Raw genomic sequence first — 19,954 nt, forward strand, 5'->3', positions numbered from 1 at the left:
CCCAGCTCCCATCCTGCCTGGAGTCCCCATCAGGACCAGAGCCCTGAACTCCCAACTGGACCAGAGAGGTTCCATCTGGACCAGAGAGAGGCTTCCTGAATCTGTCAGCTCTGTCTGGACCAAGAGCGCTGATAAGACCAAGAACAAATCCACAAGGAGATGGGCAGACGTCAAGGCAGAAGTACATACAACAAAATAAAGAGTAATACAGCATCACCAGAACCTAGCACTCCTCCAAAATCTAGACCTGAATATCACAAAATGGAAGAAGCAGAAGAAAGCAACCTTATGAATAACATCATGAAGACGCTAAAGGCTTATAAAGAAGAAGTCAAAAATGAAATGGAGGAACAGACAAATAAAAAATGGGAAGAATGCTATAAAAAACTAGAGGAAAGAACTAATAAAGCAGAAGAAAACAATAAATCCCTAAAAGAAAACCATGAAAAAGCAATGAAACAGATGAGGGAAACAGGCCAAGACCTGAAAAGGGAAATAGAAAAAATGAAGATGACACAAACAGAGGGAATGCTGGAAATAGAAAATCTGAGTAAACAAATGGGAACTTCAGATGCGTGTATAACCAACAGGATGAAAGAGATTGAAGAGAGGATCTCTGGCGATGAAGATACGGTAGAAGAAATAGATTCATCAGACAAAGAAAACACTAAAGCCAACAAAGTCATGAACCAAAATGTCCAAGAAATTTGGAACACCATGAAAAGACCAAACCTACGAAAAATAGGGATAGAAGAAGGAGAAGAATACCAACTCAAAGGCACAGAAAATATATTCAACAAGATCATAGAAGAAAACATTCTCAACTGAAAGAGGTAAATGATATGAAGATACAAGAAGCCTATAGAACAGCAAACAGACTAGAGCCCCCCAAAAAGTCCCCTCACCACAAAATAATTAAACAACTAAACAAACAGAATAAAGTAGAATATTAAGAGCAGCAAAGCAAAAAGGCCAAGTGACTTATAAAGGCAAACACATCAGAATAACACCTGATTTTTCAGTGGAGACTTTGAAAGCCAGAAGGACCTGGACAGATGTTATGCAGACACTAAGAGACCATGGATGCCAGCCTAGATTAATATACCCAGCAAAACTTTCAGTAATCACAGAAGGAGTGAACAAAATGTTCCAAGACAAAGCCAGGAGTTAAACAATACTTATCCACACACCCTGCCCTACAGAAAGCACTAGAAGGAAAATTCCAACCTAAAGAATTCAGATAAACCCTCAAAAACACAGGCAATAGATAACACCACAGCAGTAAACCCCAACGAAGAGAAGTACACACACACTACCACCAAAAAAATAACAGGAATGAACAATCACTGGTCATTAATATCCCTTATATCAATGGACTTAATTCACCTATAAAAAGACACAGGCTTACAGAATGGATATGAAAGCAGGACTCATCTTTCTCCTGCATACAAGAAACACACCTCAAATTCAAAGTTAGACACTACTTAAGAATAAAAGGCTGGGAAAAGACTTCCCAATCATATGGCCTTAAGAAGCAAGCGGGTGTAACAATATAATAATATCTAGCAAAATAGACTACAAACTAAAATTAATCAAAAGAGATCAAGAAAGGCATTACATACTCATCACAAGAAAGATCCACCAAGATGAAGTTTCAATTCTGAACATTTATGCCCCAAACACAAGGGCACCCACATATGTAAAAGAAAAAATATTAAAGCTTAAATCACATATAAAACCCCACACATTAATAATGGGAGACTTCAACACCCAACTTTCACCACTGGACAGATCTCCCAATTCAAAACTTAACAGAGAAATAAAACACTTAACTGATGTTATGACTCAAACGGACCTAATCAATATCTACAGAACATTCCATCCTAACAAAAAAGAATATACCTTCTTCTCAGCACCCCATCTGACCTTCTCTAAAATCGACCACATTCTTGGCCACAAAGCAAATCTCAACAGATACACAACAATTGGAATAACCTCCTGTGTTTTATCAGACCACCATGGTCTAAAGTTAGATTTCAACAACAACAAAAACTACAGAAAACCTACAATCTTATGGAAACTGAATAATGCTCAACTGAATCACACATGGGTTAAGGAAGAAATAAAGAAAGAAATTAAAGACTTCCTAGAGATCAACAAAAATGAAGACACCACATACCCAAACTTATGGGACACTATGAAAGCAGTGCTAAGAGGGAAATTCATAGCACTAAATGCCCACATAAAGAAGTTGGAGAAATCTCACACTAGTGACTTAACATCACACCTGAAAGCTCTAGAACAAGAAGAAGCAAAGTCTCCCAGGAAATAGATGCCAGGAAATTATCAAATTGACAGCTGAAATCAATAAAATAGAAACAAAGAGAACAATACAAGAAATTAATGAAACAAAGAGTTGGTTCTTTGAGAAAATCAACAAGATAGACAAGCCCTTATCCAAACAAACCAAAAGACAAAAAGAGAGCATCCAAATTAACAAAATCAGGAATGAAAAGGGGGACATAGCAACAGACATTGAGGAAATCCAGAGAATTATCAGGTCATACTTCAAAAAACTGTACTCTACAAAACTGGAAAATCTAAAAGAAATGGATAATTTTCTGGATAGGTACCACATACCTAAGTTAAATCAAGACCAGACAAACTATTTCAATAGTCCAATAACCCCCAAGGAAATAGAATCAGTCAATAAAAGCCTCCCAACCAAAAAAAAAAAAAGCCCAGAACCAGTTGGTTTCAGCGCAGAATTCTACCAGATTTTGAAAGAAGAGTTAATACCAATACTCTTTAAATTGTTTCACACAATAGAAAAAGAAGGAACATTACCAAACTCCTTCTATGAGGCTACAATTACCATGATTCCTAAACCAAACAAAGATGCATCAAAGAAAGAGAACTACAGTCTGATCTCCCTCATGAGCATTGATGCAAAAATACTCAATAAAATACTTGCAAACAGACTCCAAGAACACATCAAAACAATTATCCACCATGATCAAGTAGGCTTCATCCCAGGGATGCAAGGGTGGTTCAACATACAAAAGTCGGTCAATGTAATACACCATATAAACAAACTCAAAGAAAAAACCACATGATCATCTTACTAGATGCTGAAAAGGCATTTGACAAAATCCAACACCCCTTCATGATAAAGGTCTTGGAGCAATCAGGAATAGAGGGAACATACCTAAACATAATAAAGGCAATTTACAGCAAGCCAAGAGCCAACATCAAATTAAATGGAGAGAAACTCAAAGCGATTCCACTAAAATCAGGAACAAGGAAAGGCTGTCCACTCTCCCCATACTTAGACAACATATTACTTGAAGTTCTAGCCAGAGCAATAAGACAACATAAGGAGATTAAGGGGATACAAATTGGAAAGGAAGAAGTCAAGCTTTCCCTATTTGCAGGTGACATGATAGTATACATAAGTGATCCCAAAAATTAAACCAAGGAACTGATACAGCTTACAAACACCTTCAGCAACATAGCAGGATACAAGATCAACTCAAAAAAATCAGAGCCGGGCGTGGCAGCACACACCTTTAATCCCAGCACTCGGGAGGCAGAGGCAGGCAGATCTCTGTGAGTTAGAGGCCAGCCTGGTCTCCAAAGCGAGTTCCAGGAAAGGCACAAAGCTACACAGAGAAACCCTGTCTCGAAAAAACAACAACCACAAAAAAATCAGTATCCCTTCTATATACAATTGACAAACAGGCTGAGAAGGAAATCAGAGATTCTTCACCCTTTACAATAGCCAAAAATAATATAAAATACCTTGGGGTAACTGTAACTAAGCAAGTGAAGGACCTATATGACAAGAACTTTAAGTCCCTGAAAAAAGAAATTGAAGATGACAGAAAATGGTAAGATCTCCCATGCTCATGAATAGGCAGGATTAACATAGTAAAAATGGCAATCTTACCAAAAGCAATCTACAGATTCAATGCAATCCCCATCAAAATACCAACACAATTCTTCACAGACCTAGGAAGAATAATACTCAACTTCATATGGAAAAAAAAACCCAGGATAGTCAAAAGAATCCTATACAATAAAACAGCCTCTGGAAGCATCATGATCCCTGACCTCAAGCTCTACTCTAGAGCTACAGTAATAAAAACAGATTGATACTGGCATAAAAATGGACATGTGGACCAATGGAATTGAATTGAAGACTGTGACAATAATAACTGTGACACCTATAAACCTATAATTTTTGACAAAGAAGCCAAAACTCTACAATGGAAAAAAAGAAAGCATCTTCAACAAATGGTGCTGGCATAACTGGATGTCAATGTGTAGAAGGCTACAAATAGATGCATAACTGTCACCATGCACAAAACTTAAGTCCAATAGGATCAAAGATCTCAACATAAATCCAGCTACTCTGAACCTGATAGAAGAGAAAGTAGGAAGTAATCTTGAATGCAGTGGCACAGGAGATCACTTCCTACATATAACACCAGTAGCACAGACATTTAGAGAAACAGTCAATCAATGTGACCTCTTGATACTGAGAAGCTTTTGTAGCGCAAAGGATACAGTCAACAAGGCAAAGCCACAGCCTACAGAATGGGAAAAGGTCTTCACCAAACCCACATCTGACAGATGACTGATATCCAGGATATATAAAGAACTCAAGAAATTAGACATCAAAACGCCCAACAGTCCAGTTAAGAAATGGACTATAGAACTAAACAGAGAATTCTCAACAGAGGAAACTCAAATGGCTGAAAGACATTTAAGGAATTGCTCAACATCCCTAATCATCAGGCAAATGCAAATCAAAATGACTCTGAGATACCACCTTACACCTGTCAGAATAGCTAAGATCAAAAACACTGAAGACAGCTTGTGTTGGAGAGGACGTGGTGCTAGGGGAACTCTCCTCCACTGCTGGTGGGAATGCAAGCTTGTACAACCACTTTGGAAATCAATATGGTGCTTTCTTAGAAAGCTGGGAATCAATCTTCCCCAAGATCCAGCTATACCACTATTGAGCATATACCCAAGGAATGCTCAATCATACTACAAGGGCACTTGCTCAGGTATCTTCATAGCAGCATTGTTTGTAATAGTCAGAACCTGGAAACAACCTAGATGCCCTTCCCCTGAAGAATGGATAAATAAAATGTAATACATATACACAATGGAGTACTACTCAGCAGAGAAAAACAATGACATCATGAGGTTTGCAGGAAAATAGATGGATCTATAAGAAAATCATCTTGAATGAGGTAACCCAGACTCAGAAATACAAACATGGTATGTACTCACTCATAGGAGGATTCTAGATGTAAAACAAAGATGACTAAACTGTTACTCAAAACTCCCGGGAGGCTACCTAGAAAACAGGACTCTAAGAAAGACACAGGGATCACCCAATGACAGAAATGGATGAGATCTACATGAACAACCTGGACGTGAGTGGAGGGTAATAAACAGCAAGTTTCGAGGGAAAGAGAGCTTAGGGGAGTGGGAGATTCCAGCTGTATCAAAAACAGAGAGGGAGAACAAGGAATAAGAGACCATGATAAATGAAGACCACATGGGAATATGAAGATGCAAAGCACTAGAGAGGTCCCCAGAAATCCACAAAGATACCTCCACAATACACTACTTGGAATGGTTTAGAGAAAGACCGAACTGACCTACTCTGGTGATAGAAAAGCCAAACACCCTAACTGTCCTGCTAGAAATCTCATCCAATGACTGAGGGAAGGGGATGCAAAGATCCATGGCCAGGCCCTAGGTGGAGCTCCAGGAGTCCAGTTGGCGAGAAAGAGGTGGGATTGTATGAGTGAGAATTGTTGAGACCAAGATTGGAAAAAACACAGGGACAAATAACGAAACTAATGGAAACACATGAACTGTGAACCAATAGCTGAGGAGCCCCCATGGAACTGGATCAGGGCCTCTGGATAAGTGAGACAGTTGATTAGCTTGAACTGTTTGGGAGGCACCCAGGCAGTGGGACCTGGACCTGTCCTTAATACATGAACTGGCTGTTTGGAACCTGGGGCTTATGCAGGGATACTTCCTCAGCCTGGGAGGAGGGGTCTGGACCTGCCTGGACTGAATCTATCAGGCTGAGCTGAATCCCCAGGAGAGTCTTTGCCCTGGAAGAGATGGGAATGGGGGGTGTGTTGGGGGAAGGGGGGGCGGGCGGGTGGAGACAGGAGAATCCGTGGCTGTTATGTAAAATTAAATTAAATTATAAAATTAAATTAAATTAAATATCTGTCTCATAAAAAAAGAAAGGACTTCTGAACCTTTTCAAGACATGGTAGGAAGGACCTTCAGAAAATCCTACTTCACAGATGAGTCTGTCAGATATGCTAGGGCTAAGCCTCTAGGCTGAAGATGGATGCCCCAACGTTGCAGAGAAATCTTGGGTGACTGTGAAGGCAGCCACCTGTTTCTGTCATTTCTCATAGTTTTTTTTTTGAAGTCACTTGTTTACACTTCCTGCTTGCTCAGTTAATATTATTTCCTTCTTGGGTCTCTGAGGGAGTTGAAGATTAGATAGTTATATTTATAGTTTTTCTTGTTAACAAATTCAGGAAAGAAACTCACTAAAGAGGAGTAAAGTGTATAAGTTTGAAACACATCAAAAGATAGTTTTCGGTTGGCAATACAAATTAGGATAGAAAGTGAATAGGTAAACATTTTGAACTCACCAAGATAGGAAAAATAATGGAGTTTTTGTTTGAATTTGTCAAATAATAATGGACTAGACTTTGTTAATGTAATACTTGACTGTATATATTGTATATATTTATTGTACTTATTGCATATAGTTTTTCTTATGTTAGTAATAAAGTTTTATTATTTTAGACAAAAAAGGGAGAAATGTGGTAATATATTGTGTACCCCTAAAAGGCTTATTTGGAGATCAGAGGACAGAGTCAACCACTAAATTAGGCATGGAGGTCAGGCAGTGGTGGCACACACCTTTAATCCTATCACTTGAGAGCCAGAGATCCTTGTGAACCTCTGTGAGTTCAAGGCGTCACTGGAAACAGAGCCAGGCAGTGGTGACACACACCTTTAATCCTTGCACTTGAGATCTCAGGCCTTAGCCTGGGAAGCACACATACCTTTAATCCCAGGAAGTAATATGGCAGGACACAAATGTTATAGAAGGTGTGAAGAAACATGGACTTGGTCTTTTTAGACTGAAGATTTTATAGAGATAAGTACTTTTTGCTGACTAGCTCTGCTTTCTCTGATCTATCGACTTTCACCCCAACGTTTGGCTCCAGGCTTTCTATTAAAAACATCATTTATCAATTCGTGTTACACCTCTACTCCACCTAATTGGAATTCTCCCTCAGCAGAAGAATGAACAAACACAATGGGGTACATTTACACAATGAAGTATTGCTCAGACATTAAAACACAACATAATAAATATTTCAGACAAGTGTATGAAACTTGAAATAAATTATCTGATTACTGTATGACAGACTCAGAAAGATGAACATGGTATGCATTGGCTTATATGTGAATACTAACTGTGAAGTCATTGACCACCAAGATGCAGTTTATAGAACTACAAAGGGTAGGAATGTATTAGAGGGCATGACAGAACTCCTTCAGAAAGGGAAATAAAATAGATAGCCACTGTAACCTTCCTCAATGATGAGATAGCTAGATTAATAGATAATCAACACAATCATGGTGTGTTACCCTCTGTCAGAAGAATATTTTCTAGCTAAAAGTTCTGCCTCTTATCAAAATATACAGTTGAACTATCTCTCAGATTGAAAACAAAGATTCCCAGGGGTATGGGCAAAAACCAATGCCCCAGGACTGATCCAAATCTATGGACCAATAATTACTTAACTAACTAGTGCAGTTACCCCCATTCAGATTAAAATATATCCAATGACCCTGGAAAAAGAGAAATTGCATTCCATACTGCTTGTCTTGTACAGCCAGGAATCCTGATGCCAGGTGACTCACTCTGGAAAACACATCTCTTGTCTGAGAAGGAACCCAGTGTCTCTGAAACTCATAAACCTGATACTTCCAAGGAAACATATGTACACTGTCTTTGACCTGAAAGATGCATTCTTCAACCTCCCATTGGAAGAGGTGAGTCAACATGTCTTTGATTTTAAATGGACAGGCAAAGATGGAGTTTGCAGCAGGCAACTTTCCTGGATCAGAATTCCTCAGGATTTAAAAATTCCTCAACCCTGTTTGATCTTCTGCCCTTGCTTCAGAGGATTCCCAGAAAAATAGATTATAAAAGTGCCACTGAGGGACTGCTGCAGATGTTACAGAACTAAGGTCACAGAATCTCTGCTATAAAAGCCCAAATTCATATTTCAGGGCCTACTTATCCTTAGCTTCCAGCTTAGGGGAAGCAAAATTAACCTGGCTGTGAAATTCATCTTCTTTTGTTGTTGTTTTTTGACACAGGGTTTTTCTGTGTAACAGTCCTGACTGTCATGGAACTCAATCACTGGAAGAGGCTAGCCTCAAACTCACAGAGATCTTCCTGCCTCTGCTTCCCAAGTTCTGGAATTAAAGGAATTCACCATCTCTGACTATCTGCAATATCATGTTCTGAGTAAAACACAGCCATAACAATCACAAACTCTCAACAAGCTGATGAGTGCACAGGATCGACAGCCAGGAATCAATGGAGAAGTGTCACAGAGGACCCATTATCCCTCACTGATCAACCACATTTCAGTTATAGACTCAGAGAAGGAAGACGCCATTTGCTCTATTTTGTACCCTTCAGGCTCAAGAGCATAGTCACAATCCACCTGTCACACATGTGGCTTTGATTAAATGTGTCACACATCACTGCCCAAATTCATGAATATAAGAAAAGAGGGTGTTATGGAGTTCCTGATACCAGGGAAAGTTCATGACAATCCAATTACAAATAAAAATATTATTAATTACTGCTAGCAGGACAATGATCTCTGATTGCCATGAAACTACAGATTGCCATGAAAAGGGGGATAAGGGAAGGATTTTTAAAGGCAAAAACCACAAGAAGAACTTCAGTATCTGCACAAGCTAGACAGATGTCTTTCTCTGCCAAAATTTGGTAGTCAAAGCAACCTCAAAATCATCTTTGTCTGTCTGCATAAGTAGGAAAAAAGCCAAAAAGAAGGTACTAATGTCGTAAGAAGTAGATAGTCAAAATGTATATTTCTGACTTGGGTCACTGGGTGAGGGTTACTGGGAAATTGTCTTACAGGAATTGCAGTCAGAGACAAGCAATTGGGGGGTAACAAGATGGATGCATAGCATGAAATGGAGTAGTTTCTTTAGTAATTACAAAGGGATGGGTTTTCATAGGTGAGAGGTATATAAAAATGGTGTGGGGAGAGCATAGTCAACATTCATTATATACAAGTAGGAGATTATAATATATTGTCAAAGAACTAAAGAAATTTAACAAATAAACATACTATAGAACTGCAGAAGAATACATTTAAGTCATGCAATCAATGTCAGCATGTCATTTTCTCACTCAGGCTGGCATTGAAAAATCTATGTCACCCAGGGAGGCCCAAAATGTGTGTTTCCCCTGCCCCTATCTTCTCCTCAGCAGGGACTTCCTGTGTTCTTATCTTGTAACTTCTTCCTGAATCATTTCCATCCTGATTCCTAAAATGAGATATGCTGTTGTTCTCTGTCTGTATTCTCAATGTGATGATGAGATCATTGATTTAGATGCGTTTATTGGTGGTTCTGTCCAGAAATTCATAACAAGCAAAGACTCTTTAGGAGGCCCTAATGAAAGGACAAAGGAAACTTATCTGTATCCTCGTCCTGGATCAGACATGAAGCCAGATTGATGCTGGAGCCAGTGCCTCACAGATGTCTAGATTGAAGCTTCTGGGGACAGGACATCGCTTCCTGGGCTGTGGTTAACTTCCGGATGAATCTATCTTATGTTTCCAACGTTCTGTTTCTTAACATTGCCTGACTTGTCTCTCTGATAAACTTTGTCCTTTACATCCAGTAAATAGTATATAAGATTGTATATTTCTTAATAAATGTGCTTAGCATAAGGCATAATCTTCTGTGATACTTCTCAACTAACTATTGCTTTTACCTTCTTTATTTCTTATCCCAGGTCCTCCCATTGAAACCCATGATGTTCAGTGTCTGTATTACTGTGGGTTCAGATCAGTTCTGAATTTTTCAGTTTCATACTACAAAATATTAAGGTTACTACTGATTCTTGCCAAAAAAAGTGTGGTTATGACTTTTTCAAAAGGCATCTTCTGAGGCCAGGACAATATGGCACCATCCCTGAAGTGGCCTTCACAATCCGGAAAAGGTACAGTGCCTTTTCTTCAAAGGCAGCTGAACAGGCAGTGGGCTGATGGCTTCTGATGTGCAATGGAACAACAGCTGAAACAGTTATTCTTGAAGAGTAATTAAGCTCACGCCTCTCAATAGTAGAATGGCATTTAATAGAGGGATGTGGAGAAGAACGGGATGCTGAGATGAAGCCACATACACACATAGCCAAGAAGAATGGACAGCTGAATTCAAAAAACATCAACAATTTCCAGAATTTAAAATCCTGAATCATGACATGACACTAGTGGAATTCCGGTGTTTCTGGTACATGGACTGCTCTCACCCAATCTGAGGTTGAACTGTTGACCTTGTGTACATCCTACTTCACAAATGAGTCTGTCAGATATGCTAAGCCTATAGGCTAAAGATGATGCCCCAACACTGTGGAGAAACCTCAGATGACTGTCCAGACAGCTGGCTGTTTCTGTCAACTCACAATTTTTTGGAAGTCGCTTGCATGTACTTCCTGTTTTTATTTTTGTTAGCTAATGTTATTTCCTTCTTGGGTCTCTGAGGGAGTTGAAGATTAGTTACTTATAGTTGAAGATTAATTAGGATAGAAAGTGAATTAGATACATTTTGGACTTACCAAAATAGGATAGATAATGGAATTATTTTATCTGAATTTGTCAAATACAAGTGGACTAGACATTGTTTAGGTATTTATTACTTGTATATATTGTATATAGTTATTGTACTTTTGTATATAGTTTTTCTTATGTTAGTTATAAACTTTTTCCTTTTTTCTTTTTATTAAAATAGAGAAGGGGAAATATGGTGATATTGTATTTTGCACTAAAATGTTATTTGTATGTTAATAAATAAAGTTGCCTGGGGGTCAGAGCTACTACCAAGCCATAGGAAAGCTGGGCGGTGGTGGCATATGCTTGTAATCCCAGCATTTGGTAGGCAGAGCTAGGTAAGTCTCTGTATGTTCAGGGATACAGCCAGCATTGGATACACATGCCTTTAATCACAATACCAATCATAGAAAACCTGGAGGTCTATACAGAGAGGCAGTGATGAGGCGGTCATGTGGTTGGGTTTACAACCAATGAGAAGGCAGAAGAGAAAGTCTATATAAAGACTTTAACACAGGAAGTAGCTCTCTTTCAGAGAGGTAGGACCACCGCAGGAGGAAGGGTAAGGTTTTTAGCTCTTAGCTCTGACCTCTTGGCTTTCTTCTTTGCAAAAAAAAATAATAAAAAAAAATTAAGGTTACTTCATCACTCTATTGTAAGCTTTACTGAGACACAATTTGCAAAGTATATATTCAGAGTTTATATTCTTATGAATATGAATTGTCATATGCACATGTGATAACATTTAATGAAAAGAAAAGCCCATGAATTTTAAAGAGAATGGAAAAGGGATCTATGAAAATGTCTGAAGGGAGAAAAGGGAAGAGGAAAATGTTATAATTATGTTATAACCACAAACATAATAAACAAAAACAAAGGAAAACATGAAATACCATTTTTCACTCATCTCCTCTTTCCTGCTTTCTCCATTGGTTATTGACAAAGAATTTGCCCTCTTAATAAAATGGAGGGACATCCTAGAGACTAGTTATGTCTGCACAATGGCTCTGCAGATAGATCTAGATTTCTGACACTCCTGAGTCTACCCTCCCACACAAAAGGCAGAGAGATTGGATCTTACTGAACTGGTAGACCCCAGAGTAAGCTCTCAAGTGGGACATTTCCAGCTGGAAGATGGGAGGTTCACCTGGCCCTGTCTTGATGTCATGATGCTCAGCTGGGCGCATGACACATCATATGAGTCCGCTGCTGTATCAGCTTGGGGTGGGAAAGAGTACCAGAAGGTTTATATTGGGCACTGGGATTCTGGGAGGCTGGAGAAGTCAGGATGCACCTGCTCATCTATCACTTAGTCTCCTTCTGTGTCTGCGTCATTTGAAGTCAGTAATTCTGTGGCTGAGGGAAGAAGAGGTGATCTCTGCCCTTCTGCTTCTGGAGTGTTTCACCTGGGCATACAAGTCTTTGGAGGGGTCTTCCTCACACTGTCTTTCTATCAGAAAGACCATGAAACAAATGGAGTCATCTTGGTTCCAAAGAGCCCATCCACCATATTTCCACAGAGTGCAAGAATGATATAGTTCAGATATTTATATCCAGCTAAGCCATTGCTCAAGGAGTCTTCTAGGATTTCCTGGGGACTTAGAGTTCCTGTCAGTTACTTCTCTGTGATTCTGTCATATCATCCTGACACTTTTATGTCCTCTGCAGGGCCTCTATCTTATGAAAAGAGGATATCCCTGCCTTCAGGATACTTGCTTCTGCTGTGTACCATACCTAGAAGTGCCAGTTCATCACAGGCTTGTATGAGCCTCCATACTCAGCCTTTGGTTCAGAAGACTTCTTTCTTCTTTTTAAATTTGTTATTATTTTATTAACATCTCTCATTTATTTTACATTCCAACTTAAGTTTCTCCTTCCTCCTCTCTTCTCATCCCCTCCCTCCAACTCCCATCTACCCACCTCTGTATCCACTCCTCCTCCATCTCCATTCAGAAAGGTCCAGGCCTCCCATCAGCTTGAACAAAGCATGGCACATCAAGTTGAGGTAGGACCTAGCTCCTACCCCTGCATAAAGGCTGAGCAAAGTAATCCAGAATAAGGAACAGGTTCCCAAAAGCTAGCAAAGTGTCAGGGACAGGTCCTGATTGCATTTCTAGGAGCCTTACAAACAGGCCAAGCTAAACAGGTGTCACACACACACACACAGAGGGCTTAGGTTAGTCCCAAGCAGTATCCCTAACTTTTGTACCAGATTCCATGAGCTCCCAGGAACTCAGGTAAGGTGCCCCTATTGGCTCCCCCCTCACAACTTTGAGCCCCCTTGCTTGTACAATCCCTCTTCCCTTTCTTCTGGAGGACTCTGGATCTCAGTCCAGTAAGAAGGCTTCTTTCAAGTTCCCTTAAATTCACACTGACCATCTCTGACTCACATAACCTCAACCCACATCCTCTACTTCAGTTCCCTCATGCACTTTGCACTGCTCATTCTAAGAGTTTATTTCCATATCATCTGCCAACTTAGCTTGTCACAAAGGGTAGAGAGTTCTGTAATCTGCTGTATCTCCAGCCCTTACAGAAGCAGGGTTAAGAGGGAGATGCAGGAAGTGGGGAGACAAGTCAAGCAGCAGAGTGGCTGCTACACAAACATGAGCAGTTGAGTTTGATCCCCAGTACCCACTTTTTAAAAAAGGCCAAGCAAGAATGCACATGTCTGGGACCTAAGTCATGTTGAAGCAGAGAATGTTGCCCAGTGCTTAGTGGCACCAACCCACCCATATTGATAGCACCAGAGACATTAAGAGAGCCTGTCAGAAAAAATGAGTTGGAGAAAAATAGAAGCAGACATTACATGTTGAACCCTGTTTTCGGCTTGTGCTCACACACATGTGCACACATTCTCAGGTACATGGTTCTCATTTACTTGTGTTTCCTGTTCATTTGCTTTTAAGTTTTATCACTAAAATTTAAACCCAAGCCCTTATACATCTAAAGCAATGATTTTACCATTGAAGTACAAATGATGGCCCTCATATTCCTTCTGAGACCCTAAGTCATTCTACAAACCAGATAGATGTTGAGCAGTCAGAACGTAGAATCCATATTTTCAAAAGTAAATAAAGAAAGAATGAGATCATAGCACACAGAATACAGGTGCTTCTAGAAGCTAAGAGTCAGCTGTGAATGATACTATGGGCTTATGGAAGGGAGGACAGATATTGCTCCCTGGATAGAGTCAGTCATAAGTTCTTAGCATTGTGGATAAGCAAGAGTCTCTCCAGAATGTCCAATTCCATGCTCTCTTCATGCTGTGTGGCATTCACATTAACATCCATCATAACAAAACATGCAGGTTTTCCCCTGAACAGATTTCTAGGACATCTCACTTCCCTAGATCCCTGCTCTATCCTAGATAGAGAAAGAGAAGAAAAGGATAAAGGTACATAGAGAGGATTCAATGTCCCAGATGCTCCACCAACACTGTGATGCTGAGACCTCAGACATCACCCCCTCAGACCCTCTTTTTCTCACATGAGACTTCTTCCTGGATGGCAGGAGCTGGGTTAGAAATGGGGGAAAAGTGTGTGAGGAGGCAGTTATCCAAACCAGGCATGTGGGATCTTTGATTCTGGGCATGAATTACCTCTTCTGGAGGCTTTTGGCCCTGTTCAATGTCTGTGCAGGATGTTGTAAGTCAGTCTTTATTTGGACTGCAAGAGAGGAAGGAGGCTTAGCCAGGAGGATGGAGCTACTTACCAAGCACCTTCAGGAAACAAAGGAACCTTTACAACTCATTGCATATGTGTTAAAATCTTCCAGAAGATTGAAAAGTCCATATAATACAGAGCATTGTACTCATTTCCAAATCATATTTTGTGTCCATATTCTGCAGAAGTGTTTCTAAGCTGATGTGTCCCAGTCAGGGATTTCTGTGTGGCTGATATGCTGTGCTCTTGCTTGGATAGGCCACAGATCACCCCAATACCCCCCGAGACCCAGGCCTCACACACCCTACTCATCTACCTTCCTGTCTTTGTTCTGATGCCTAAGTCTGAGGAGAAGAAAGAGGGTGAGGAGCAAGAGCAGGAGGAAGAAGTCCACAGAGACCCCAATCACAGCTTTTTGGTACCTTTTCAGCCCTAGGAAAAAGGTGACATCATGAATGACTAATTGTGAAGAACAATCTACTGTGTGAGACTGAAGAGGCAATCACAGAGCTTGGATGGGTCTGCATTAGGTCCTCTGCACATAGGTTATGGGTGTTGGTTTGGTGTTTGGAGGGGGTGGACTTCTGACAATGATTGTGGGAATGTCTCTGACACTTTTGCCTGTACTTTCAACCCTATTCCTCCTACTGGGTGGCCTCCCCAATATTTTGACATGAGGGGTTGTACGTGAATATATTGTACCATGTTCAATTGGGGCCTCCTGACCACAAGGGTGGACTACTCTTTTCTGAGGAATATTGGGGAGGGGAGTGGATCTGGTGGACAATGAAAGTTGGGGCACTGGGAAGACTGGAGGGAAGAGACACTGCAGTTGGGTTGTACAGTACGGAAGAAGAAAAAAATGAATTTTAAAAAATAGAGAACCTACTGTGTGAGTGACCCATTTTGGGTCTTTGTATCTACTACCTATCATTCTCATAGCCATGCAACATGGAGCATCTCTGAACACTTACATTACTTTCTTTCTGGGTGTTCCAGAACAACCAGAAGGAAGGTGCATTGCTAAGGATCATTTCCAGGATATATGGCCTCCCACATTGTTCCCTACACTGGAGTTATACCTCATGAACTGTAAGGAAGGATTCTGAATGCCCTGCCCTAGTCCTGTACCACACCCCTAGACAATGTCAACAACACAGTGGCAAATAGGGCAAAACCAATGCAGAACAGGGTTCTAGAGTCTTTTCCTGTAAGTAGATGAAACATAAGATCATCACTAAAAGTAACTTAATATGTGCGCTAGGGCTCTCCCATTTACAGTTGTGGAAACTAAAAACCAAACAGGAGAGTGGCTAGTCCAAGTCACCCCCTCCAGACAACAACCCTATAACAAGCTTGACACCCCATGGACCCACCCTGCAACAGCGTTCTTGCTTAGACTTCTGTGGTCAGACCCAAAAGGGCTGAAGATGGGTTTTTCACACCTGATAATTGCATGGGGAGATAAGGGTAACTGACACCTCCTCTCATTTTATGTGCTTCACCCTAGGACACATCAACAATAATATCCTTCATCAGGATGCCTCCATTGCAGCCTAACCTATGAGCCTCCGAGTTTCTGGGGACCATCTTGGGCTCTCTGACTGACAATTATGTGGTAATCATCCTAGCTGATAAAGGAATGAAGACTCACAGAGACAGTCTCCATACAATCTAGGATGAAACAAGCTCTCTGGATAGGGAAATCTAAACCTTCTATTGGAATGGGCTTTGGAACTCCAGGAGACTCTGGGCAATAGATTGGGGAAATGAGGTGTGGAATGCTGCTCTAATTATCTTTCTTCTCAGTCTTACAACTAAAATGCATCCTCTCCAGAACCTCTTAGCTTCCAACCTGGAATCTTCTAGATTCCCACGAAGAAGGTGGATTGGTCATTAATCGAAAAACCTCAGTTTATTTCTTAATCTATGAATAGTGAAACTTTTTTTCACTAGCCCTCCATAGCATAAATTTATTCCTATCCAAGCCAGGAGCTTCCTAGGTCTATTATACTGGATACCCTCTGAGCTCACAAAGTTCTGGATCACCTCACCTAAGACTAGGATCTCCATGGGAAAGGGGAGTGTGACATCAGGTAAGGCAATGAGCTTTCAGAACCTAAGCATATATAGGAGCCACCAAGGGCTGAGGTCACAAGACTTATGGAGAATTCTGCCTCATGTTGTGGATCTTAAGACTTTGATCATTGATGCACATAGGGACGGGCTCCACCTTTCTTAAACTGAAAGAAAGTGTACATTGGGACTGATGATTGACATATCATGGTCACATACTCTGCTGAGTAAACTTGGATCTACTGAGAGATAATGTGTGACATGAGGATGTCCTAAAGAGAAGAAAATTAAGTGAGTGGAGAGCTGCAGTCATTATTCTGAGCTTCCCTTTCAGAACCTAGTATCTGTATATTAACAGACAGTCTCTCATCCACTCTTTTTTCTAGACCTATTCTACCCTGAGAGGCTCATCATCATTTTGTTGATGAGTCCCAGATGCCCACCAAACAAGGCCTGTCCTGAGATGGGTCCATACTAAATGAACTACATTCCTCACCTGTGAAACCAAGCTTCATGTTCTCATGTACTTTGAATTGAGTTTTGATGTACTTATGCTTACTTGCTCATTGGAGTTTCTACTACACCCAAAATAATTTTTTCTCAAAATTGTACTGTGTTTAAATATGCTTACAGAAAGCCACCTGGTTTTAGACATTTTAGAAGTGTGAACCAGCAACTAGTATATCCGCCTGATGTGAGGTTTCCGTATTACTTCATGTGGGTCATTTCCCTGCCAGCAGCAGAGCTCTCGGGACCCACAAAAGAAATGATGAAGATTGTGACCCTTATTGTCCACTCACATGATACCAGTTTCCAGGGAGACACTGTGCTGTGACCACCCAGCAGAATTACAACAGTAACAGTGATATTGTCCTGCATTATATTGGATGAGTTGAAAAAGACGACACTGGGAAATTGAATGCCTCACTTTGCATAGATGAGATGGGCTGGTCCTCCCACAAGTTCCTACTCCACAGGAAAGTCTGTCCAATCTTCTGGGCCTGGCAGCCAAAGACTAATGCTGCCCTGAGACCTCTGACCCGACAATCACAGAGGATGCTGGGGCAGCTGTGTTGTTGGGCTAGTCAATAACTAAGTCTCTGTCATTTTTGCTTGCTAACTCAGGGAAAATTTCCTCCTCAGAACTCTGATGCTATATGATGACTTGGCTATTGATAGCTTCACCAATTTAACAACAGCAATGAAGGCTTCAGCTGCCTTTTCAGTCCTCTTTTGTGTGTAAAATTCAGATAACTCTCTCCTAGAGCTACTACTAAGTCTAGACACAGTTTACCTCATTACCAGACTCAGAAAAGAGATGAACTGACAGAACAGATTTCAATGTAACTTTTTACCATTCCATTATTAAAAGGAACTCAATTTACAGTGACTCCCTTCAGTAATCAAACACCTGTGTCTCCTGGTAAATTAGATAGGAAGAGGATGTTTTAAGGTGTAAGTTTATGCAAAGATATGAAAGCTTAAGATGTGAGGATCCAAGAATGCTTTAGGGTGACTTAAGGCTTATTAATGCAAGTCTGAGAAAGAAAAAGTTTAATGGTGATAAGAAGAAAGTGATGCAGGTGTAGAAGAATGAAACACATTTTAGATTTCTTTCTTTTGCTGTGCTAATGTTTTATTAATATTCCAAAAATATATAGTCTTAACATTAATTGATGGGATTCTGATAAGCTCTTGATCTAGCTCTGTCACAGTACCATTACTGTTACCATAGCCACCATACCAAGCTCGGGATTGTAAATTCCATTTATTTGTTTTCTAAGTATGGTTTTAAAAGGGCTTATCATTGTGCTAAAAGTGCTTATCATTGTGCTACAAACATATGTCTAACCTCTATTCATCCAGTTTTCTGGATAGGAGAAAGACTGTTAATGCTTTGAACAAGAATCATTTTTGGGTCCCTTTGACTCAAAGGAATGAGTATACTGACTTTTCTACAATGTAGATTTCAGTACAGATTATAAACTGTAGGAATGATAATGTTTCTAAAACTTATCTCTTTTTGTAAACTCAAAAAATTCTTGTGAGCTCCAGGGTATCAACTTGGATCCACCACAAACAAGTTGGATGCACTCTCAAATGCACCTCAGAGAAGCACTGTCAATCAACAGCCTCTTTCCCAACCTACTACCTGTTCCTGAGGGGGAACTCCCCAATCTTCCTCCAGTCTTGGGACTCCCCTACCTTAATTAACCAGGCCTAAGAAAAAATTTCCCCACTAAACTTTTTAACTTTACCTTTTGCTCCGCCAGCCTTCTGCCAAGTTATCTCAAAGTCTGCAATCCTGCACAGCTTTAAAGTGGCTAGCCCCAAGTGGCCCAACCTCACAATCTGCTTCACATAGCTCTGCACTTCCCTACCACTGGATGACCCCACAGAAGCTGGACAGCAGTGAAACATCCAGCTATCCCATGACTTGGCCAGCATCCCAGTTTTATCATATCCCCCAAAGATACAACACCTCCAGAAAACAAGAAGCAGTCTGGAGAACATGGAGCCCCTTTCTCACCTCACCAGCTACCCTTTTCTATTTCCTCACCTTTTTATAACAAACAAAAGGAAAGAATGTCAGCATTCAGACATTTACACAGGCCTGCTCTTGGAGACCTAGCAGGACCTTTCAGCAGCAGCAGCAGCCAATATGTGACACTGTAGCTACCACAGGCACCAAGTACAGCACACTCCCCATGTGTATGCACTATATCCACTTATAAAAGGCCAGCCCTTCCTGTCTCTCTCTCTCTCTCTCTCTCTCTCTCTCTCTCTCTCTCTCTCTTTCTTTATGCTCTCCCTAAGAAGCCTCCTTTGCATCTCACCCCCAATAAACCTCCCATGTGAGCTCTGTTGCATGATATGACTTTATGGTGCCCCTTGGCTCCAACACACTAAGGTCACCTTTCACCATTGAACTATCACATAAATATTCATAGATCAGTGTGTCACTCAACTATCATCAGAGAAGCTTATTCTTGCAGTAGATGGGAAGTAACAAAGAGATCCACTACTAGACAATACACAGAATGGGAGAAGCTTTGAAGCATTCAGTCTTAAGTGATTTTTTTAAGTAATGAAAACATGTAGTTGGGTGATTATGAAATAGGATTTGGATCTGGGAGGACATGAGGGAGAAGAATGAACATGATCAAAATACATAACTAAAATTCTCAAAGAACTAATTGAACATTGAAAATAAATCATTGTTATACAATAATGTATATGCCCACATATATGTTATATATA

This window comes from Peromyscus californicus, unplaced genomic scaffold, assembly GCF_007827085.1.
Source record: "Peromyscus californicus insignis strain IS unplaced genomic scaffold, ASM782708v3 Scaffold_4__1_contigs__length_199733344, whole genome shotgun sequence".
NCBI lineage: Eukaryota > Metazoa > Chordata > Mammalia > Rodentia > Cricetidae > Peromyscus > Peromyscus californicus.